At 40.7% G+C, this 15099-nt stretch overlaps 1 long non-coding RNA gene across 1 annotated transcript in view; it reads left to right on the top strand.

Moving 5' to 3' along the window:
- The first annotated feature begins 1106 nt into the window (after positions 1–1106).
- The window catches only part of LOC114224051 (uncharacterized), a 40932-nt gene continuing 26939 nt past the window's right edge, over positions 1107–15099 (top strand). The window contains exons 1-2 of the long non-coding RNA XR_003612309.2: positions 1107–1348; positions 1725–1876. This is a non-coding gene — a long non-coding RNA (uncharacterized LOC114224051). The remainder of the gene's footprint in view (positions 1349–1724; positions 1877–15099) is intronic.

The raw sequence follows: 15099 nt of genomic DNA, 5'->3' as shown, positions 1-15099 counted from the left end.
TGCAACCTGATCCTGTGTCCGTGTCTCCTCACTCGCCGACGCCGTCCTTTCCTTCAAGGACCCCTCCCCTGCTGGAGCTGGACTCTGGCACTCTTGGTGGAAGGCTAGACAGGGTGCACCTCCATTGTTATTTTGCTTAGTTTTGAAAGGTACTTAATCCATATGGCAGGGAACTTCAAAAGGTGCAGATGGTATGAGTGAGAAGTCCCTCTCCCTTTCTTGTTTCCTAACCCTTCATTTGTCCTGCCAAAAGTGATGCGGTCATGGGCTTCTTGTCTATTCTATCAGAAATATTCTATACAGATAATCTATAGCTCTCCAAAATATTTTGTTCTCTCTTCCTTTCTTCATGAAGAGTCAACTTTCCTTTTTATTTAAGGCAGATGTCTGGAAAGAAGAATACGAACACCACTTAGAACGGACGTTAACCTGCAGAAAGTCTTCGGTAAACGGATCATCCAGATTGTTCCGAATATTCAGATGTTTGAAATGGTACAGAAAACTCATGGCTCACAACAGCCTGTAACATGAGTTAGGTGAAGCTCATTCATACGGTGTGGCACCTAGAACTGACCCAGGCCCTCGTACCCTGTCTGGGGAACCTTGATATGGATTTGAGATATGGTGACTGCATGTCTATTGATGGTGTGAATTGAAGCCAGAGCCATGATGCTGTGAATAAAGTAGCTTTGGGGCCACACAGACTTGGGTTTGATAATGAACTTTGTCATTTATGGCTGCATGATGTTGGTAATCACTGAACTCCTTGTGGCTTGATTTTCTCATCTGCAAAATAATGACCATAACAGTCGCTACATAGATGCAAGGGTTAAATGAGGACATAGACCCAGAGCACCAGGTATAGAGCAGAGTATAATAAAATATGTCCACACCATTAACCATGGCCCATCCACTAGTTCTTTCATTCATTCAATAAATAATTGTGGCATTAAAAAAAAAAAAAAAGCGCCTTGCCCCTATGGAGTTGACATTTGGTTGGGGGAATCAGACAATTACAAAAAAATTAAATAAGTAAAATAATATGTTAGGTAGAAGAGGAACATGATTGTTGGATGAGGAGGATGCAGGGGCTGTGGGTTGGAATTTTAAATGGGGTAGTGACAGGGTTTGAGACCCACTACCCCAGAATATGGCACCTCAGCATGCTGAATATTTTAAGACAAAGGGACTTGAGAAATGGCTGGTGCTGGAATGACTCTGGGGCCTCCCCTGAAGCAGGTCACAAGGCTCTCTTGAGAGAGGTGCTCTCCCCTTACCAGGAAGAAAGTAGCATCCTTATCTCCAAAGCCACCAGGACTCAGAGAGGAATCTAAACAAACAGGCTTTGGTAAGTTCCCCCAGTTTATCACCCTTAGCTGGTATCCTCTGTCCTACCAGTCTTCATCAAACCCAGAGTGAAAAACACTCAGGCTTAACCTTGCTTTGTGTCTTCATTTCACTTTTTTTTTTAAGATTTATTTATTTATTTGAGAGAGAAAGAGAGCAAGCAAGTGGGGGGTGGGGGACAGGGAGAGGGAGAGAGAATCTCAAGCAACTCCCCGCTGAGTGTGGAGCCCTACGTGGGCCTTGACTTCACAACCCTGAGATCATGACCTGAGCTGAAATCAAGAATCGGATGCTTAACCGACTGAACCACCCAAGTGCCTCTCTTCTTGAAGACTAATTTGTATGTTTTTCTCTTGTCAATCTGTCTTTTGTTACAGAGACCCAGCTGAGAACTTAGAAGGGACCAACAGTGGTCTGGAGAAGGTCTCCCAGAGAAGATGACATTTGAGCAAAGTCCAGAGGGAGGTGATGGAAACACCATATAGAAATCTGGGGAAAGGAAGCTCCAAGCAGAGAGAACAATAAAGAGGTGAGTGTGACTAGCTTAGAGTGAACAAGAGAGGCAGACACAGGAGATGGAGTCAGAGAAGAAAGAGAAGTCAGTGGTGGACCATTGAAAGGACTTGCGCTTTTACTCTAGGAGCCATTGTGAGGGATTTGGGCAGAAAATTCCCACCATCTTACTATAGACTGGAGCAGGAGAAGCAAGGAGACTACTTCAGAGGTTCTTGACTAACACAAGGGTTGAGGCCTGAACCAGAGTGACATAGCTGGGGAATGAGACGTGGTCGGCCTCCAGATCCATTTTGAAGGGAGAGGTGATAGAATTTGCCTGTGGAGAGAAGATAGGGTATGAGAAAAAGGAGGGAAGGTAAGGCTAGCTCTGTAGTTTTGGGCCTGAACAACAGGAAGGATGAAGTTGCCATTTACTCAGATGGAGAAAATTTAGGAGAAACAGGTTTAAGGGGTGGAAGACAAGAGTTTGACTTGGGGCTTGTTACATTTGAGATTCCTTATACACATCTAAATTGAAATGTTGAATGGGGATTTGGATATACGGGTCTGGAGTTAGGGGGAGAGGGCCAGGCTGGAGATATCCGTTTGGCTTGGATGCTGTCACCAGTGGAGAGGGTGAAGCTAGGGAGGAAAAGAGGTTTGAGAATTAAAACCTACGCTAGCAGAAGAACTCATGCGGGAGACTGAGGAGGAAGAATCAGGGAAGCAGGAAGAAAACAAGGAGAGTGGGAGAGCAGAGCCTGGAAGCCGAGGGAAAGAGAGCTTCAAGGGAGGACTCAAGAGACATAGTCTGTGTCAGAAATAGTTGCGAAGTCAAGTGGGATATTTGACCATTGGCTGTGCAGGACATTGGTGACCGTGACTGAGTGGTAGGGACAAAGCCTGCTTAGAGTGGTTAAGAAAGACGAAGAGGAGAATCAGAGACAATACCACCCTGGAGGAGTTTAACTATAAACAAAGGGAAGTAGAGAATGAGAAGTCCGCTGGAAAGTGTGGGAGCCCAGGGCAGGATGCCCCCAAATATGCTGCAATAGGATAATGATTATTTTGAATTAACGTTATTTAAGAAACAGCCAGTGTAACAAAAACAGTCTGACCATCCTAGGTCTCTAGAAAGCAGGTCATAAATCTCCCATGTGAAAGGTACCCTCCCGACACTGGGAGGAAGAGACACATCCTTATCATCAGAGACGGGGAATTCAGGGCTGAAGAAGCCTACATAAGTAAACCTTGTTACTTTTGCTAATTTACCACCCCAGCCTAAATTCTCTTTATATTCCTTGCTAATTGACAGTCCCAAACATAAGTTTTCTTTGTCCTGTCAATTCCTCATAAAGTTACATTCCTTTGTCTAGAAAGTATAAAAGCTGCCTGCCTTGGTCACTTCTTAGGTCCCATATCTATGAGACCTCTGTGCATATTTATTAATTTTTTTTTGCCCTGTTAATCTGTTTCATGTTAATTTCTTACACCACCCAGAAGAATCTTGAATTCTTCTTCCTCCACAAGGGCGAAGGGAGGGTAAGATAATTTTATCTTCTTTTAAGATGGGAAGAAAAATAGTATATTTGTATGCTTATAGGAGTACATCAGTAAATAGGGAAAACCAGGTGATGCAGGAGCAATGCTGGTGAACAGTTAGGATCTAGTGCCCAAGTAGAGGGGTTGGCCTTGGCTAGGAGCACACACGGGAAAAGGCTGGGTGCAGGGGCATGAGGCTGCTATATGGGTAGGTGTGGAGGCACCAGCTTGTAGAGTTCTTCCCAACTGCTATGTTCTCAGTGAAAGAGGCAGCAAAGTCAAGGTCACCAGCTGAGAGTGAACCTGAGGCAGGTGCTATTAGAGGTTTGAGGATTGAGGAGAAGGAATGAAATCATCATCTGGGAGATGACGGGGTCTATAATTACTGAGCAGCATGAAGGCCCACTGCAGGCTGGGAACCCCTGTTTGAATTGAGAGTGTTCAGCATGGACTGGTTTTCTCTGGTCTGTTTTAACCCCATGGGATGCCGGTAGCAGAGTCGGGACTCAGTCAGGACTGAGGTTTTGCCTTTCGGTGTCCATTAATGTATGTTAATATGCCATTACAAATTTATAATGTATTTTAAACTATGCTTTATTTAAAAGCAAACCCATAAAAGCCAAATATTTTAGACATCAAAAAATATGAGTATCGGGATAAAAATGATGTTCCTTTAATATTAACAACTCTTTTAATAGTTCCAGCCACAGATTAGTTTAAGCTGATCTTTATATGAGCTGATATCACTTAATTCACATTTTCTATTTCCCAGAACCCTGTTATTTTTCTTATCTTCTTGGAACGGAGTGCTTCAAGCAGGCCAGAAATCAACCTACAAAATATGTACTTAGAATATACTTATTTCAGCAAACTGCTGTGTGTTTATGTTCAAATCAATGAGTGGCTACCTTAAAAAAAGGATCAAATTTGGCAAGTCACAAAACAGTAGGTGTTTTCTTTGCGTGGCTTGAAACAGTCTGTGTATCCTTGATGGATCATTTCTCTTCAAAGCACTTGCATTTAGCACTTTCAAGCACATATGAATAGTTTGTTTCTACTGAGGCACAAAGTCTTCTCTGATAGTATCCTGAGAATTTTGAGACTGGATTAAAACTTGTCATGAGTTCAATTTAGTGGCTGAATTAAGTTCCGCACTGAGTCAGTACCTGCACACTTCTGTGTTGTTGAGGAGCAAGGCTGGAGTTAGAGTTTGGGAGGTTATAGGTTGAGAAGAGCCAAATTATGAGAGAGGAATTTATAGAAGACCCCATTCTGTCAGGACTTCTTAAAATTTTCTACAGACTTTCTTAGAGTTCGTATGTTTTATGCAAGTTCTCTGTTGTGCTCTAGTATTAGCTTAGTGTTTCAGAGCATGGCCTTTGCAGGCAGAAAAGTTGAGTTCGAGTCTGAAACGTGCGAGCTGTGTGATTTTGGGAAAGTTACTTAACTTCTCTGGCCCAAATCCGGCAGGGGAGATTGAATATGCAAAGTGCTAAGCAGAGCGGTTGGCACTTGGTAAATGCTCAATTTATTCTAGAAATTAGTATACATATATCCATGCTTCAGTAACATAAAAATAGGCTTTAGATGACTACCACTGAATAAAATATAAACACTAACAGGTACCCCATTTGATGGCACAGCTCTGTGGACTGGTGTGCCCCTATCCCTGCAGGAACAGACTTGACAAGTGGGGAAGAGGAAAGGGCCTTAGGTCAAGCTGGGGCTCCGGGAGGTCTAGCAACTGCCCGAATCCCAGCCGGGCTAGCCACTGAGCTTAGACTAAGGAACAGGCCTCCTGAGTCTCAGGCTCATAGTCCTAGAGCCACAGTTCATAAATTTCGGGGGGGGGGGCGTGGCACAAAAAAATGTTTACAACCTTTTTCACAGAGAATAATTTAATATCCTAGGAGAATTGGGCTTTGAATGATTTAGCAATGTCCCTTACCTCTAAATAATAGAGAATTTGTTAAGTTTTATAGAGAAAAACTATTTAAAATTATCAGATTGTGGGGAGCCTGGGTGGCTCAGTCGTTAAGCATCTGCCTTCGGCTCAGGTCATGATCCCAGGCTCCTGGGATAGAGCCTCTCATCGGGCTCCCTGCTCTGCAGGAAGCTTGCTTCTCCCTCTCCCACTCCCTCTGCTTGTGTTCCCTCTCCCACTGTGTCTCTGTCAAACAAATAAATAAAATCTTTAAAAAAAATAAAAATTTTACTAAAAATGTGAAAATGACTGAAAATAGCACTGGAAAAAGTGACTTCTGGTCAGACTCTTTACAAATGAGTGTTTTTGCTTTATAATTATAATGATTGACCCAAATTGTATTAGTTTTACATATCAATTTTGTATCACTATTCTACCAATAAAATAGCAGACTTTTAAATATTTTTCCAAATTACCATTTACAAAACCAGTGTCATTGCTGATGTCTTGTTACCTTTCTCTCTTTCTTCTTTAGGACATTCTTTTTCTTTTCTTTTCTTTTTTATGTTTTTTTTAAGTTTTTTTTTTAAAGATTTTATTTATTTTATTTGAGAGAGAGAATGACAGAGAGAGAGCACATGAGAGGGGGGAGGGTCAGAGGGAGAAGCAGACTCCCTGCTGAGCAGGGAGCCCGATGCGGGACTCGATCCCGGAACTCCAGGATCATGACCTGAGCCAAAGGCAGTCGCTTAACCAACTGAGCCACCCAGGCGCCCAGGACATTCTTTTTCTTAATATTTTATTGTTGAATCTCTGAAATATATTCAAACAAATGAAAATGGAGAATAAAGGGGTGCCTGGGTGTCTCAGTTGGTTAAGCAACCAACTCTTGATTTTGGCTCAGGTCATGATCTCAGGGTCCTGGGATCAAGCCCCGTGTCCTGCTCCTGCTCAGCATGGAGCCTGCTCAAGGATTTTTCTTCTCCCTCTCCCTCTGGCCCTCCCACCGCTCATGCTCTCTCCCTCTTTCTCTAAAATAAATAAATCTTAAAAATATGGAGAACTATAAATTACTCTCACTTCTCTGAATGTGATGTTTACCAGTTTCCCTGACCCCTTGACTATAAATCTTTGAGTCCTATGTCAATATCTTATTTTCTTAGTCATGATTTCTAGGTGTTGCATAACTGTGGACTCAGTCACCTTATATATTTGTATGAGAACAAAAGACTGTTTATTTTCTAAATATGCATTTATTCTTGGTGATGCATGCTAGTTAAATCATGGGGCAGTTTTAAAATGCATGACAAAAATAGCTAAGAAGAAAGAAATGTCTCTTTGTTCCCGGGTGAATAAACTCTGTGACGATGTAAGGATCTAATTTAAAGTAAATTCTAAACTAATTACTCCCCAAGCTTGTTAGTCCTCTCAGTAAGTGAAGTCAGTATTTACCTAATTGCTCCATGGCAGAAATTGCAAGATCATCTGGGATTCCTTCCTTGCCTTCCTCCGTCAGGAGTAGAGTAGATTCTCCTTTCTAGACCACTCTGTGATCAGTCCTCTTCTCTCCCTATAGCAGCTACTTAGTTCAAATCTGAAATCTGGCTGTGGCTTCCTAATGTATCTTCCCAGATGTGTTCTTTTCTTCCTCTGTTCCATTCTCCAACCTGCAGTCTTTGCTCTTTCTAAGATGCATATCTTATTTCATTTCCTTTTCAGAGGCTGAATTCAACCTATTAATCATGTCAGGATTTTTCTGAAAATACTCAGACTCTTGCCTTCCCTAATCAGGCATAGTAGTCAGATACCTACAGAGCATTCCCTTGGTGAGGTCTGAAGATCCCAAGTTGACAAGGCATCTGGGTTCCCTTAGATCACGATAATCAATCCCAAATACATACTGAGTATACCATTCTGAACACATACTGAGGATATCATCAACTGAGTGCTCAGAATGTTAATAACTTATATTAACTCATTTTACAGAATCAGCAACAATAATTACTCCAGCCATTTACTGGGCGTCTCCTTTACATTCCAGACATGCATGTCCACTAGTTGTTACTTTTTTAAACCGCCCTGCAGGGTGTCCGCCCAGGCTGGTTAGCTACGAAGTAGCAACTTGCAGTTCCAGCCTGCCTCAGCCTACCCCCATGCTCTCTGCCCTCCCCACAACTGGGCACTTCACACCTCCCGGTCCGCAGCTGCATGCCTACAGGGTGCCACGGAGGACATGGTGACATACAGGAGAATTAGAATATTGTGGCAAAGGCAAGCTGACCGTTTAATTATGACCTGTAGGAGCACAGAGGCTAGCGCCGAGGGCACGGCACCAAGTTTACCACCTAACATGTCACGGCTTTGGTTTCAGGCGCCTGTTTGGTGACAGCAGGTTCAGAAGTCCTTGACATTGGGTGCAGGTGCAGATGCAAGACCCTGGGAAAAATTCTCATACCTCATTTATGTACAATTTAATTCTGATTGCTTATGCTCCTCTGGAAAAAACAAGAAAATGCGGGGTATTATTCAGAGAGCTGTGTTAGCCCACGGTCTGAAGGAGAAACTGTCGTGCAGAGCTTACCTAATTGCAGACTTAAATTTTAGGAGGAAATAGGCAAAGAAAAGAATCTGAGACCTTGCTTGTCACATGCTTAATTTGTTAAAGAAAACTGGAGAGCGAGCTTATTATTTCTTCAAATGGGAAAGTCCCAAAGGGGGGCGAAATGCTAAAAGGTGTTGTCTGAGTGAGTTCTCAGTGGATGTCTTAAGAATACACGACATGTGGTTGATGGCCAGGGGCTAGGCTCCAGCTCACAAGGCTGATGCAAATACTTTAAGTTGTGGATGTGTCCGATGAGGGTCGCATACTTAACCTGCCAATGCAAGGAGGATTTCCTTATTGTTCTGTCCTTTCATCACTTGGTCCAGAGGAGGAAGGAAGAGCGGTCAGGGGCCATGCCGCACTGTCACCTGTGCAGAAAAAGGCAGTTGGGAGCTCCCCTTGGCGACTTGCTGCTGTGCCGGGTCATCATTGTCCTATCGGGAGAGAAAGGGCACTCCCGTTAGGGGGCTTGGGTGGAGGCTGCCGCAGCAGCCCGCTGGAGGCCATGGCCCCGTGCCCTCCCACCGCCCTGGGGAAGGGGCCCGGGGCTTCCTCTTTGACGGCACTCATTACATCTAGTTTTTACTCTTCTCTGTGTCACCAGAGGATCCCAGCTGCCTGCTCCCTGCCTCATCTCGCCCGATCCGGCATGCTTATCCGAACCCAAGCCCGACTACCCTGATCATTTATTTTACATTTGGGGGACAAAGACCTAAACCCATTTAGCCCTCCGTCCATCACCTTTAGGCTAAGGGTCATTAAGGGAGCGTGCAGAAAACGGAAGTGAACTTTTGCCTTGCCTCCAGGAGGCTGAAAGAATTACCAAGGGGAGAGGAAGTAGAACACTACCCACTAGGCCTGATGCCATCTGCCCATCTGCTCTTTCCAGAACATGCCCGTGTGCTTCTGTGTGGGGCAGGCTCTTGCCCTGTAGAGACCCCATAACCCCACGTTCATTCCTTCATTTTGTCCCATCTTTGCTCACACGTCATCTCCTTGAAGAAGTCATTCTGGGTCATGCAGTCTAAACATCCCTAATGATAATATTCCAGTTTGTTGAGTGCTATTTGTGTTCCTTTTCCTTTCTTCTCCCTCCTTCCTTCCCTTTCCTTCTTTTTCATAAGCAAACAAACAAACAAAACCAAAACAACACCACCAAAAAAAACATTGGCTAAATTAGTTGATGTTTATAGCATAATCTACACACAACCACAATTACAAAGAAAATTAAATGATTAGGGAGGTAAGGGAGCTAGGATATCCAGATTCTTTTATATGAAGAATCATGGACTATCGAGCATTTATTTCTAAATTAGAAGGAAATGTTATGGCCCATCTGTGGAAATCAGCTTATTTGTAGATAATGAGGAGGAGCAATTAGAACCACCCGGAAGCTTTACTATTAGAGGTATGATTGCCTCTCCTGGTCTGTAAAAACAGGGACGAATTAAGGAAATGAGGGAGCAAGCTAGGACTGGGGATAAGTCCAGAGCATAGTATCCACTCCAAGAAAACCCAGATATCTGAGAACTAGAGCAGCCACAAACTCCAATGGCTGTAGCTATTAGACATAAGATATAAGAGGGTAAATGGGCAGGGTCTGTTCTTTGTATGTATACTCATTTTCCATATTAAACATATAGAAATAGTCTTTGTTTCCTCCAAGAAGGTATTTTTTTTCTAGAAATTCTTAAACCTCTCATATCTCATTTTGCCACTTCTTGTAAAGACATGGGAAGAGAGAAATACCTCTCTACCATAAAGAAAAACAAAAATGAAAGTAGAGTGGTAAATGAAAACTTAATACTCAGCCTCACTGTTGGAGATAATAGGGAATAGTGGGGATTGTGGCAAACTAGAGAACACATGTCATTTAAGTAGGCATTAGCCATTCTGTTCTAGCAGATTACTCCATGAGAGACTGTGGTTTCAGTTATTGACAGGTATTCCAATTTTTCAAAAAGAAAACCTGTAAAGGTTTTTGTGAGATATATCCTGATTTTTAAACATTGGTCAAAATAAATAAACAAAAGTACTATGTAGGTAAAACCAAACAACTTTGCAGTCATTAGGTTTTTACTTCTGTCTAGATAGTGAGGGAGTCAAATTCAAGTGAACGTCTGGGAATCAGGAACCACACAGCATCAGGTCAAATGGGAGCAGCGGATAGAGGCCAGGTAAGCAGGGAGGATTGCAGAAACTACAGAAGGGCCCGAGACAGAATTCTGATGGCTTTCTTGCCTCAGGAACAGACATTTTCCATTTTAGCTATAGCAGAAACCAGTAATGGTTTCCTAGGCAACATCCAGCCTGGCCTCGCCTGGAAACCCACGTGCTTCTGCAATGCAGCGACATTTCTTGATAGGCAAATTTGGACACAATTTCAGAGTCTTACAAACCCAAGAAAGGAAGCTGAGATGGTGCTATTGAGTAGCAAGTCCCTATCCTGGCAAATTTTAACCCTTCTGTTAAGTACAGAGTTTTTAATGAATTCTCATTTCTTTGTCTTTGCAGTTCATTGAAATCAGGTTCTCAAAGCCTGAATTCCTCGTAAGCATCTTTTCGGTATTGTTTTTGTTTTATTTGTGGTGCTTACAATGAATATAGATAATTGGATATTTGCAACACCAATAGATTGATATTGTAGTTGATTCAAATGGCTTTTAATATGCCTTCACAATCAGGCAGAGCTTAATGACCTGTTTTAATATAGAAGCTCAGGTTTACTCAAAGATGAACTGAAAAATACTTGTTTTCTTTGTTAAGGAATAATAATAATAATAACAATAATAATACTATTAGGGCAGTATTAATAACCACACTATTGAGAACTTTAAAAAGCCTTCCAAATAGCTTCCAGCAAATCTCTATTTTGTTTTTAAGAACCTGGGGAAATAGAATTTAAATGAGCAACTGTGCTTTTTAATCCACACCTTGTATATCCCTTACTGTTTAACTGTCCTTATGATTTTCCACCTACTCTAACAAGCTGAACTGAGATCAAGAGTGATTGGTCTGACATATCAGGAGAATGCTAAAGGCACCTTGCGTCCTGATGCCAGCGAGGCATTTGGAAATGCCTGTCATTAGAACTTTATAAATAAGATGGAGAAATATGTCCATGCTACATGATAGCACATTTTAGTGCATTCATAGTTAGTCATCTACATTCAGTATTCGACATATCATTCAACAAACATTGAGTTAGCAAATGTGTATTGGGTATCTGCTATGGACTAGGCACTGTAGTAGGTTCTACAAGCACAGGAGTAAACATGGCTTTTTTTTTGTAAAGGGCACTGAGAAGCAATAGAGATTTTAAAGTAGATACACACAGGAGTGCCTGGGTGACTCAGTTGGTTAAGCATTCCACTCTTGGTTTTGGCTCAGGTCATGGTCTCATGGGTTGTGATATCGAGCCCTGCGTTGGGCTCCATGCTCAGTGCAGAGTCTGCTTGTTTCTCTCTCCCTCTCACTCTGCCCCTCCCCCGCACTCATGCACTTGCGCGCTCTCTCTCTCTCGAAATAAATTTAAAAAATCTTTAAAAAATACATACACACAAATTATATATGCAAATGTATAAGTATAAATGTATAATATATTTGAGTGGAGAGTAGATTTCATCCTAACAGTGGATATTGCAATATAAAAATAATTTTGAAATGTCATAAGTGAAACATGCTATATCATTATATACGACGATATATAAAATATATATTAAAGTAATAGACTATTTTTAGCACAGTTTTAGGTTTATAGAAAAATTGAGTAGAAAGTAAAAATTCCCATATATACTCCCCCCTCCCCTGACTCCCAGTTTCCCCTATTAAATTTTGCATTCATGTGGTACATTTGTTACAAGTGATGAACCAATATTGATATATCATTTTAACTAACGTTCCTAGTTTACATTAAGGTTCACTGTGTTGTACATTCTATGGGTTTGGACAAATGTATATTTGTATCCACCATGTTTCCTGGTGTCACATATCATCATGTATCACTGTATCATGTATCCACCATTAGAGTATCATACAGAACAGTTTTACCGCCCTAAAAATCCTGCGTGCTTCGCCTACTCATCCTGCCTTCCCCCAGAAACCTTGGCAACCACTGATTTTTCTATTGTCTCTATAGTTTGCCCTTTCCAGAATGTCATATAGTTGGAATCATACAGTATGTAGCCTTTTCTTACTGGCTTCTTTCACTTAGCAATATGCATTTAAAATTCAAAAACAAAAAAAAAAAAATAGAGATTGGTAGAAATATTAGCTGCCAAACTGTCTTCTGAAGTGGCTGTACTATTTGCATTCCCACCAGCACTGAAGAGTTCCTGTTGCTCCACATCCTCACCAGTATTTGGTGTCATCATTGTTTTGGATTTTGGCCATTCTAATAGATGTGTCATTTTCGTTTTAGTTTGCAGTGCCCTAATGACATAGGACAGTGAGCATCTTTTCGTATGCTTATTTGCCATCTATATCTTCTTTGGTAAGGTTCAGATCTTTTGCCCACTTTAAAAATCAGGTTGTTTTCTTATTGAGTTTTGAGGGTTCTTTGTACATTTTGTATATAAGTTCTTAATCACTTAAGTGTTTTATAGATATTTTCTCCTAGGGGCCACTGACTGTTGGTTTGGGCTCAGGTCATGATCTCAGGGTCATGAGATCCAGCCCCAGGGTGGGCTCCATGCCCAACAGGGAGTCTGTTTAAGATCTCTATCCCTCTCATCTCCTTCCCCCTCTGCCCCTTCCTGCACGCATGCTCTTTCTCTCTCAAATCGATCAATCCATAAAATCTTTAAAAAATATATTTTCTCCTAATCTGTGGCTTGTTTTTTCCTTCTCTTAACAGTGTCTTTTGTAGAGCAGAAGCTTTTAATTTTTTTTTTAAGATTTTATTTATTTATTTGAGAGAGAGAATGAGAGATAGAGAGCACGAGAGGGAAGAGGGTCAGAGGGAGAAGCAGACTCCCCGCTGAGCAGGGAGCCCGATGTGGGACTCGATCCCGGGACTCCGGGATCATGACCCGAGCCGAAGGCAGTCGCTTAACCAACTGAGCCACCCAGGCGCCCAGAAGCTTTTAATTTTAACGAAGTCCCACTTACTGAGTTTTCTTTCATGGATTATGCTTTTGATGATGAATCTAAAAACTTGTTGCCAAACACAAGGTCACCTAGATTTTCTCCTATTTTATCTTCTAAGAGTTTTATAGTTTCGTATTTTGCATTTAGGTCTATGATCCATTTTGAGTTAATTTTTATGAAAGGCATAAGGTCTGTGTCAATTCTTTTTTTTTTCTTTTTATATGTGGATGTACCATTGTTCCAGCAACATTTATTGAAAATAATATCCTTACTTTACTGAATTGCCTTTGCCCCTCCTCTGTCAAAGATGAGTTGACTATATTTATGTGGGTCTATTTCTGGCTTCTTTATTTTGTGCCATCGATCTGTTTGTCTATTTTTTCACCAATACCGCATCACTACAGCTTTATAGAAAGATTTAAAATGAGATAGTGTCAGTTTTCTGAATTTGTTCTTTTTTTTAAATATTAAGTTGGCTATTCTGGGTGTTTTTCCTCTCCATATAAACTTTAGAATCAATTTGTTGATAGTCAAAAAATAGCTTGCTGGAATTTTTATTAGGATAGAGTTGAATCTGCTGATCAAATTGGAAAGAAGTGATATCTTGACAATATTGAGTCTTCTTATCCATGGAATACTTCTCCGTTTCTTTAGGTCTTTGATTTCTTTCATCAGAGTTTTGTAGTTTTCATCATATTGATTTGTACATTTGTTTTTAAATTTATAATTGGGTTTTTCTTTTCTTTTCGGTGCTAATATAAACGGTGTTGTGTTTTAAATTTCAAACTCCAACTGTTCATTCCTTGGATATAGGAAAGCAATTACTTTAATATATTAACTTGTATCTTGCAACCTTGCTATCATCACTTGCTATAATCACAGGATTTTTTTTTGCTGTTGTTGTTCATTCTTTGGGATTTTCTACACAGAGAGTCATGTTATTTGTAAGCAAAGACAGCTTATTTCTTCTTCCCAGTCTGTATACCTTTCGTTTCTTTATAAAAAAAATCTTCCTGCATTACTTAGGACTTCCAGTACAATATTGAGAAGGAGTGGCAAGAGAGGACAACCTTGCCTTATTTCTAATCTTAAGGAGAAAGCATCTAATTTCCATTAAGTAGGATATTAGGTGTAGATATTTTGTAGAGAGTCATTTATTTATTTATTTATTTATTTATTTATTTATTTATTTATTTAAATTCCAGTGTAATTAACATACAGTATTATATTAGTTTCAGATGTACAATGTAGCGCTTCAACAATTCTATACATAACTCAGTGCTCATCATGGTCAGTGTACTCTTAATCGCCTTCCCCTATTTTCCCCATCCTCTCTCCCAGCTCCCCTCCGGTAACCATCTGTTTGTCTTTTATAGTTAAGAGTCTGTTTTTCAGTTTGTCTCTTTTTTCTTTGCTTATTTGTTTTGTTTTTTGAATTCCACATATGAGTGAAATCTTTTCTTTGACTGACTTATTTCACTTAGCATTATACTCTCTAGCTCCATCTATGTCGTTGCAAATGGCAAGATTCCATTTCTTTTTTTATGGCCAATATTCCATTATACATATATAGTTACCCCATCTTCTTATCCATTCATCTATCAGTGGACACTTGGGCTGCATCCATAATTTGGCTATTGTAAATAATGCTTCAGTAAACATAGGGGTGCATGTGTCTTTTCGAATTAGTGCTTTTGTATTCTTTGGGTAAATATCCAATAGTGGAACTATTGGATCATATGGCAATTCTATTTTTAATTTTTTGAGGAATCTCCATACTGTTTTCCAGAGTGGCTGTACCAGCTTGCATTCCCACCAACACTGTAGGAGGGTTCCCCTTTCTCCGCATCCTTGCCAACACTGGCTGATTCTTGTGTTCTTGATTTGTTTTGATTCTGACAAGTGTGAGGTGATAGCTCATTGTAGTTTTGATTTGTGTTTCCCTGATGAGTGATGATGTTGAGCATCCTTTTGTGTGTCTTGTATATATTCTTTATCAAGTTGAGAAAGTTCAGTGTTTCCCTCCATTCCTAGTTTGGTAGGGTGGTTTTTTTTGTTTGTTTTTCTATATCATGAATTGGTGTTGGATTTTTTTCAAATG

The sequence above is a fragment of the Eumetopias jubatus genome, unplaced genomic scaffold (genome assembly GCF_037043125.1).
Source record: "Eumetopias jubatus isolate StellerSeaLion01/CBP00866 unplaced genomic scaffold, mEumJub1_p1.0 scaffold_8, whole genome shotgun sequence".
In the NCBI taxonomy this organism is placed as follows: domain Eukaryota; kingdom Metazoa; phylum Chordata; class Mammalia; order Carnivora; family Otariidae; genus Eumetopias; species Eumetopias jubatus.
The sequence above is the reverse complement of the archived record's forward strand: the minus strand, read 5'-3'. Positions and strand labels throughout refer to the sequence as shown.